General features: G+C 31.9%; 1 long non-coding RNA gene and 1 pseudogene across 1 annotated transcript; both read right to left on the reverse strand.

The window, feature by feature from the left end:
* LOC120084041 overlaps positions 1-1,428 on the reverse strand; it is a 7,779-nt pseudogene extending 6,351 nt beyond the window's left edge.
* Positions 1,429-2,511: 1,083 nt separating this feature from the next.
* LOC120082985 lies at positions 2,512-9,793 on the reverse strand. Its single transcript, XR_005483350.1, has 3 exons — positions 8,621-9,793; positions 6,938-7,001; positions 2,512-5,493 (listed from the first exon to the last, which is right to left on the reverse strand). It is a non-coding gene; the product is annotated as an uncharacterized LOC120082985 (long non-coding RNA).
* Between the last annotated feature and the right edge of the window lie 488 nt (positions 9,794-10,281).

The following is a 10,281-nucleotide window of genomic DNA, read 5'->3' on the forward strand; positions in this document are numbered from 1 at the left end:
ACAGAAGGGTTTTGGTTCTGGGATTTTTATTCTGCTTACTGCCATTACTCCCCCAGATGGGGCTTGGTTCCCTACCGCTCGGATGGTGAGATTCACCCTAGCACTCACATCCACTATCTCGGCTCTGACGACGTCAAGAGCCGACCGAAAGTCTTTAGACAAATCGGTCACCATCTGAAGTATTGCTTTTTGGGAGCTGTTCCAGCTCTTCGACACGCTCCTCTATGTGGGCAACAGAGCCCGATGAGCTATCGCCTCGTTCAAAGCTGCCGGATCTTGCTGTTTTGGTCTCGAGGGTCTCTACCCTCATCATCAATTCTCTGACGGGTAATCCGTCTAGGCGGCCTACTACCGCATCAATTCCATCGGCTTTCTCAGCAACTTCTTGTAGTCGAGTCTCTAGGAAATGGACATTATCCGCGACCTCTCTTAGGTAGAGCATTTGCTCTTCCATCTCTACCAATCTGTCCGCATGGGACTTGTTTCAGGTTCTTGTCGCCGACATGATCACTGACCTTCCCTCTGTAAGCTAACCTGGCTCTGATACCAACTGTCACAATCGCTCTTTCGGAAGCTTCTCTTAGCGATTGTGCGGCACTTGTTCCCGCTCACGAACAAGTCAGCCAACTCGAATACGGACTGCTGGTGGCAACCGAGTGCCTCTCGCAACCTCCACCCCCGTTTTAGGGAAAACAGTTTTAGAAAACGGGTTTGGAGAAAAGGTTTTCGTAAGAAGTTTTTGTGAGTGTGAATAAAGAAAGAAAGATTGTAGTAGACTAGAAAGCAATAAGCAACAACAACAGCTTTATAGAGTACTACTTCGGGTATGAGGAAGTGATGGTTAGTCTTATCCCCATATAGTGCATTCTGAACAAAAAACCAACTGGCGCCCTTGCATATGCAAAAGGGCGAGTGGTCACTTACAATGAAAATGTAAAGAAAGCAAGCTAACTAAGTTAATACAATACAAGATATGAAAGTATGCTAGAAGGGGGTTGGATTGGGCATGCGGCCATGGGCAACAGGCCCTGGACAAGCATGACCGTGACACTATGCAAGTACTCTAAGCCTCGTGCCACACCGATAACAATGTTGTAGAGTGTGTTCCAACCCAACTTCATATCATTCTTCTGCACCCTGTTGTTGGATATATACTCATATTGTGACCCTTTTAGGCATATATTCATAAACCAAAGCCCTTTTGTTCTGCTCATAGCAGAAACCTGAGAGCGTGACTATGTTTATGTGTGAAGTTTTGGTTATGCTAACAACTTCATTGATAAAATCTTGGCCATTTTCTTGTCTGGATTGATTTAAAAGTTTGACAGCCACATCACATCCACTTGGTAGCTTTCCTTTGTAGACAGTGCCAAATCCTCCTTCGCCAAGCTTGTTCTTGAAGGAGTTTGTGATTTTCTTTAACTTAGATTAACTGTATCGCTTGGGCGTCTTTGTGGAATATGTCTGAATAATTTCCTCAATTTTGTCTTTGGTTGAAAATTTTCTCTTGCAGTAGATGAAGAAGATGATAATGGAGGCTATTAAAATGAAGCCAACCGGAGGAACTGCTCCTGAACATTGGGGATGAAAATAATATGAGAGGTTGCTTCTTAGTTTTTAGCATTAGTTGGAAGTCAGTGGTACCTATAAAGAGCATTTTGAAAATTTTCAATCCAGGTCTAAATGGAAGAAATTAGAACTAATTTCTTTTAAGAAAAAAATTAGTCTCGAGTTCATATTTGTTAAAATTGTAATTTTTAAAGATAAAATATTTAATTTTCTGCCAAATAAATTTTTGAACTTAGTATGTTGGAAATTAAGACTACGTTTGGCATTGCTTTAGTTGTAGTAAAGAAAGCCACTTGGAAAACTGTTTGTTGCGATTGGTAAAACAAATTTAATTTCACGTTGATTTTTAAAGTAATATCCTTCTAGCTTTTCGATTCTCTTAAAATCTGATAGAATTTTTAATTAATATTTAGTTTTTAATTTTATACTTTAAAAAGAAAATTTATTTTATATATTTATTTATTTTTCACCTAATCAAATCTATTTTCTGTTTTTTATGAGTTAAATGCATCATTTTTTTTAAATGTATACCACATTCATTTTTCATTGATAGTCACTAATATATATCTATTAGCCTCTATAAAAGAAAATTAAAATTTGTTATTTTGTGTAGATAGTTCCAAAAAAAAAAACTAGTTTTTTTAAGGGAAGTTGCATAAATAGTGATTATATAATAAATATTAAAGTTTATATAAGAAGATAAAACTAATTGCAAATATAGAGTTTTTATAATACAAATTTAGACCCAGAACTAGGAAAAGACAAAAATGGACATGACCCATTTTGAAAAGCCTTCTTTCACAGTTTGACCCACCTTCTTTCGAGCTCTATAATCGGGGAAGACAAATCACTTCCAACCCTTCAACTTCCTTGATTTTGCTCCGACAATGTCGTTCTGCTTCCCCTTCGATTTCGCTCCAAACTTCAGAAGGTACATTTCTTCTTCTTCTTCTTCATTTCTTCGTTTCTTCATCTCTTCATCATTGATAGCAAAACTTTGAAAACGTAGGGCTTTGGACTTCTTCCATTGACAGATAATTTCGATTCTTCCTAATATGATATTTGCTAATATTTTGTTGATATTTGTTGATAGTTATTGATAACTCAATGATTCCCTTCAAATTAGGGCTACATGCATTTTTCATCTTTTTTAGGTATTTCGTTCACTGTTTTATTATACATTTTGGTCACTGTGATAGCTTTTCTTTCTAAAAAAAAGTTGATTATGTGAAGTTTATTTGTTGATATGCTGATTGTGATTTGCTGTTTTTCGGTGAATATGTTGATAGTTTGTTGTTGATTGTATTTGATTGCTAATTATGTGAAGTTTATTGTACTATGTTTGATTGTGATTTGCTGATGTTTCAATGAATATTTTGCTAATTTAGTTAGTTATTAGTGATAGAAGTTATCATTGATGTTTTAGTGAATATGTTGACAGTTTGTTGATAGTTTGTTGATGGATTTATCTACGTTTCCTGTATTATGATTTGCTTATTGTTTATTTATAGCAATAGTATCTATCACTATTATTGTTATCCGTGATACACTTTTATTGCTATCACTAATAGTATGAAGATCAAGGTCCACAATCTAATGATATTTTATAAATTTATATAGATTTGTGGTTTCTTTTCTCTTATATTTATGTTATTATATATACAGAAAAATGTATTCATTGCTCCAGAAAGTGAATGGACAAACCCGTTGAAAGTCAGCTCCTTCATAACTTTAGAAGTCCTATCTAACATAGGAAAATTAGATAAGTCATCACTCCAACTATTTAAGAAATATCCTTTTGGGCACTTAGATATGAAAATGAAAATGATGCCCAACCAACTCATATCACAACTAATTAGAAGACAATCCACAACTACAAAACAAAATATCTTGACCTTTAATTTAGAAAGACATATTTCAAAATTAGTAACGGGTTTAAATTGTGATGATTACCCTGTAGTTGGTATCTATAGTGAACAAGAATCGATGGACAACACAATTAGTAACTTCTTTTTCAAGACAAAGATTAAAATTATAAGGAGAGAGCTCTAACCTACTTTTAAATTGTTAGGTTCTGATGCCAATATACCCATTGATATAAAGGTCAAACTTGTACACTTGTATTTTCTAGAAAGCTTCCTAATTCCTACACAAGGACATAATAAGTTGGAAGCATTTAAAAATGTTGGATGATGAAGAAAATTTAGATCTTATCCATGGGGCATGGTTTCCTTTGAACTAACAGAGTTTTTTAAGAAGGTTGTCATCAATAAGTCATCTTCCCACTTGCTTTGGTATATTGGGCTTTTGAAATTATACCAAGATTATCTAACTCCACTATTGGATTTGCACGAAGAATAAAAAGCAATGGACCTAGACTTACTCATTGGGAATCTAAAAAACCTAATGATTGGCAACATATCAATAGCAATATCTTCTATCATTGATAGCATGTTATCGTAGATAGAAGCAATCGGTGATAGCTTGAAATCAGTGATTGTTTCTATAAACATGCTGTATCACTAACATCTTTATTAAACTTTTAGTTTACCGTTGCTTCATTGGTTCCAATTGAACAAGAATTACAATCAAACTATTATGGCTATTTTGCAGAGCTGGAAACAAGGGAGATGGATATTGAAAAGGAAAAAGAAAAAAAAAGGAAAACAAATGTCATAAATTTTTCATCATTACAAGAAGGAATTGAAGAAGCTATCAGTGATAAACTTCCACAAAAAGAAGAAGGTGGTGAAAAGCAATCTCAAGAATCTCTTGAGAAGAACAAAGTGCCATCATCTAGTTTGGAACTTTTAGATGCAAGTTTGGAAGTTCTAGAGGTAAAATTTGTGATTTTCTTTTTCTATAAAGAAGTACAATAACATAAATGATATATGCATGGAAGTTGAAATTGAAACCCTTAAGGACAAGGAGGCCCAAGAAAAGGATATTCAAAAGAATAACCAGCAGAGAAAGATCTTGAAGATGAAAAAAAAGATCCTGGAGATGAAGGGGAAGATTAAGAAGAAAAAAAGGATAAAGATAAAGAATAGAAAGAGAATGTAGGTAAAGAAGATATGACCAAAGAGAAGGTAAATATTGATTGATTAATTTTTTTAGGTATAAGATTAACATGCTATCAGTGATATCTGAAATCACTGATAACCAACTATCAGTGATAACACACTATCACAGATAGTTTGTTATCGGTAATAGTATAAATAATAGGAAGCTTTTTGACTTAGCACACTTATAGATGTCATGTTATATTTGATTCCATGATTTCAGACTCTTAAAAAGAGTCCAAAAAAATATAGATCACAGGTTGTGGTCAAATTTTGGAGAACGCAAACCTAAAAATATCAAACATTAAACAAAATAGTAATGTATATCAAATATTTAAATTTTCTTGGTTGGTTTTTTTGGTTGTTTTGGTCTCTTGTTGTCCTCCATATTTTCGACCACACAACCTTTGGTCTATACTTTTTTTGACTTGTCTTTTCACTAATCTAAAATCATGGAATCAAATATAACATGACATCCATCAATGTGCTATCAATATCAGTCAAGTAAATAAAGCTTCCTATTATTTATACTATCACTGATAACAAACTATCAGAAATAGTGTATTATCATTGATAGTTGATTATCAATGATTTCAGATATCACTAATAACATGCTAATATCTTATACTTAAAAACATCAATCAAACAATACTTATATTCTTTTTGGTCATATCTTCTTTATCTACATTCTCTTCCGCTTTTTTATCTTTATCATTTTTTCTTCTTGATCTTCCTCTTCATCTTGGGGATCTTTCTCTTCATCTTCAGGATCTTTCTATTCATCTTGCAATTGTTTTTGCTGGTCATTCTCTTGAACACCCTTTTCTTGGGCCTCCTTGTCCTTAGCAATTTCAATTTCAGCCTGCATGCATATATCATTTATGTTATTGTACTTCTTTATAGAAAAAGAAAATCACAAATTTTACCTCTAGAACTTCCAAACTTGCATCTAAAAGCTCCAAACTAGATGATGACGCTTTGTTCTTCTCAAGAGATTTTTTAGATTGCTTTTTACCACCTTATTCTTTTTGTGGAAGTTTATTACTGATAGCTTATTTTATGTGACCTAATATATCAAGAATCTCCTTGTGCTTTTCATGGATGTCCTTCTTAATGTCTTATTGTCCTCTTTTTAATTCTTCAATTCCTTCTTGTAATGATGTAATTTTTCTCCCAGTTGACATTTGTTTTCCTTCTTTTTTTTTTCCTTTTCAATATCCATCTCCCTTGTTTCCAACTCCACAAAATAGCCATAATAGTTTGATTGTAATTCTTTTTCAGTTGGAATCAATAAAGCAATGGTAAACTAAAAGTTTAATAAAGATGTTAGTGATACAACATGTTTATAGAAACAATCATTGATTGCTTCTATCTACGATAACATGCTATCAATGATTAAAGATGTCACAATAGTTTGAAATTAGTGATAGAAGCTATCAGATAACTTAAAATCAATGGTATCTTTATGTCATAAAAGCTGAAACATCCGTGATAATTTCTATCATTTGATAGCATGCTAATAATATATATAAATAAAGGGAATAACAGTGATAAAAGACACTTACACCAGTGGCTTTGAAAATATTGCTATTGATGTGTTGTCAATCAACAAGTTCTTGAGATTCCCATTGAGTAAGTCTAGGTCCATCGTTTTTTATTCTTAGTGCAAATCCAATAGTGGGGTTGGATAATCTTGGTATAATTTCAAAAGCTCAATATACCAAAGCAAGTGGAAATCCTTGGAGAGGAAAATAGAAGATGGCTTATTGATGACAACCTTCTTAAAAAACTCTACGAAACCTTGCCCCATGGATAAGATTTAAACTTTTATTCATCATCCAACATTTTTAAATGTTTCCTACTTACTTTGTTATGTCCTTGTGTAGGAATTAGGAAGCTTTCTAGAAAATAAAGTGTGCAAGTTTGACCTTTATATCAATGGGTATGTTGGCATCTGAACCTAACAAATTAAAAGTATGTTGAAGCTCTCTCCTTATAATTTTTGTATTTGTCTTGAAAAAGAAGTTCCTAATTGTGTTGTCCATCGATTCTTGTTCACTATAGATACCATCCATAGGGTAAACATATCAATTTAAACTTGTTAGAGGACGAATTCTGAAATATGTCTTTCTAAATTAAAGGCCAAGATATTTTATTTTATAGTCGTGCATTGCCTTTTAATTAGGGTATGAGTTGGTTGAACATCCTTTTCATTTTCATATCTAAGAAGTTGCCCAAAAAAGTCTTCCCTAACTAATTGGAGTGATGTCTTATCTAATTTTCCTATGTTAGATAGGACTTCTAACCTTATGAAGAGTTGACTTTCAACAGGTTTGTCCATTCAGTTTCAGGAACAATTAATACATTTTCCTGCATATATAACAATAACATAAATATAAGAAAAAAGCAACCACAAATTTATATAAATTTATAAAATATCATTAGATTGTGGAACTTGATCTTCTTGTGTTTTTTCCAGATGTTGATCTTTCCAATGATTTTCTATTTCCTTTCTTCATTTATCCTTAAAAGAAACATATGGAAACATTTCATTCATATCATTGATAGTAGCCTATTAGAGATATCATTTGAAGATGCTATCAATTATATACTCCTAATGTAGTGATACTCTATGAAGCACAGATACAGATACGGCTACACGATACGGATACGACGATTCGTCAATTTCTAAAAAACTAAAATACGGATACGTCTAAGGATACACCACTTTTTTTATATATATATTTATAAAAAAAGAGGATACTGATACGTTGAAGATACATTTTTTTCTTTAAGAAAATCTAGGATGTAGATAAGTTTAGCATACAAGTTAATAATAATAGCACAAAATAGAATACAAACACTGAAATACAATACAAAAAAACATCTAAGATGTTGAAGTACAATAGTTAATAAAATACAATAGAAAAGTGACTCATATTGCAAAGAAGAAGAAGAAGAAAAGATTAGAGAGAGAAGTATGAAGATGAACGAAGAACTTATTGTTGAAGACATCCAAATGGTTTATATTTTGGTGGACTTTGTGGGGACTCAAATGTGATGATGGCGATTAGATGATTCTAGTCTATGGTTTGATCCGTTATTTATTTATTTTTCTTTTGGTTTTGGACTCGAGTAGTGAGCTTTTTAAATAGGTTGCCTAATTTTAGATTGAGAAAGATTATGAGTTACTGGTTTTTTTCTTAAAAAAAAACGTATGCATAGAAATAGATACGTTAAATCGCGTGTTAGATACGTATCTATGAAATATCTGGAAGTATCGGCATTTGATACGTGTCTGATACTGATTTTTTTGTCTCGCATGAAGTATCTGTGCTTCATAGGTGATATTATCAGCGATAGATACTATTAGTGATAGCTATAAAAGAGTATCACTGATAACAATAATAGTGATAGATACTATTGCTATAAATAAACAATCAACAATTTACAATACAGGAAATATAGATAAATCCATCAACAAACTATCAATAAACTGTCAACATATTCACTGAAACATCATTGATAACTTCTATAATTGATAACTAACTAAATTAGCAAAACATTCACTGAAACATCAACAAATCACAATCAAACACTGTACAATAAATTTTATATAATTAGTAATCAAACACAATTAACAACAAACTATCAACATATTCACCGAAAAATAAGCAAATTACAATCAACATATCAACAACAATCAACAAATAAACTTCATATAATCAGCTTTTTTTTAGAAAAAAGCTGTCACATTGATCAAAATGTATAATAAAACAGTGAGTGAAATACCTAAAAAATATGGAGAATGCATGTAGCCCTAATTTGAAGGAAATCATTGAACTATCAACAAAATATCAACATATATCATATTGGGAAGAATCGAAATTATCTATCAATGGAAGAAGAACGAAGCTCTATGTTTTCTAAGTTTTGCTATCAGTGATGAAGAGATGAAGAAACAAAGAAATGAAGAAGAAGAAACGTACCTTCTGAAGTTTGGAGTGAAATCGAAGGGGAAGAAGAATGACACTGTTGGAGCGAAATCAAGGAAGATGAAGGGTTGGAAGTGATTTGTCTTCCCTGATTATAGAGCTCGGTGGGCCAAACCGTGAAAGAAGCTTTTCAAAATGGGTCATGTTCATTTTTGTCTTTTCATGGTTCGGGCCTAAATTTGTATAATAAGCCTCAAAACAACCGTATATTAACAATAAATTTTAATAATAAAACATTAACACGGAAAAATATTTATTTCTAATCTAAAAAGTTATTGGGTGTTCAAAAGTAACCTCTTTTTTTTAAACTAATTTCTAACATCTTTCTTACTTTTTAACTTTTTAATTTGAGGGTCCACATGTGATGTTATTGAAATACACATGGAAAAGGAGAAAAAAATGCTGAATTATATCCGAGTTGTTAGTGTTCTAAATGCTGAAAAAAATACACATAGAACACTAATAACTTTTTTTTTTTTTTGTTGAACTTTCAAAAATTTTAAAAATACTCTTAAAACTTTAAAAATGATTGAAAAACACCTTTATCATTATGGAGGAAAGTTGTTAGTGTTCTAAATAAAAAATATTCCCGAACTTCTAAAAATTTAAAAATTACCCTTGAATTTAAAAAGTTAAAAAAGAATAATACTTGCAAAAATAACTTAAAATTTCAACAAAAAAAAATGTTCCTACCTTTAATATGGTGATTGATTTATTTGAAATTTTCTTGAAAAGAACTCATTTTAAAACAAATTTTATAAATATCATCTTTTTTCATATAAATAGTCTTATTTTTCTCATATTTGTCAGATTCCTACGTCAATTTTCTCAAGGTCTAAAATAAAAACAAAAAAAAAAAAAAAATCCCAAATATAAAATCTCATAAAATTACAAAATCAAAAGATTCATTAAAACATATAAACAATAGAGAGTCAAATACAAAAAGAAATGTATTTAACTATTAACACGCGTACTCAACTACTAACGGATAATTTTTAAAACATTTAAATTCTAAAATCCGTGATTACTGTGTTGCTTCTGTTGAGCGGACCTTTAATATTAATATTATTGTTTTCAAAACTTATTAGAGAAATATTGTTGTTTTGAAACTTATGAGAGAAATATTGTTGTTTTGGGAATTCGAGGCTAGAGGTCGAACGTTGAGAACTCGACTAATTTGGAGGTCGAACGTTGAAAACTCGACGAACAAAGAAAAACTTGGAAACAATACATAAGCCGAAACTTCAACCCTCGACAAGGGAAATCTTGCGAATCTCGCTTAGGTTGTCGAAGGTTGAAGTTTCGACACACATCCATCCTCGAGATTGCAGGTTTATTACTTTTCTTTTTCCCTGGAAATAAAGTAATGAGATGGTATACTATATGTATCTGTGTACTCAAGTTGCTTTTAACAACCTATGCATTTTGTTATCATTTTGAATTAGACGGAGGCTTGTGGGATTGACGTGAGGGGGTGGGGTGGCTATATTTCTGGGAGCGAACTCCAGTCGAATATGAATCGCATGGATACAAGTTATGCCTTGGAATGAAAGACAATTCCGAATTAGCTTTGTCTACGAACAAAAATGTAGATTCATAATCAAAAAAGTGTTTGTGATTGTTCCAGAAGAAATGAAAGCTAGTAATCATTAATG

Source organism: Benincasa hispida, chromosome 8 (assembly GCF_009727055.1).
Source record: "Benincasa hispida cultivar B227 chromosome 8, ASM972705v1, whole genome shotgun sequence".
In the NCBI taxonomy this organism is placed as follows: domain Eukaryota; kingdom Viridiplantae; phylum Streptophyta; class Magnoliopsida; order Cucurbitales; family Cucurbitaceae; genus Benincasa; species Benincasa hispida.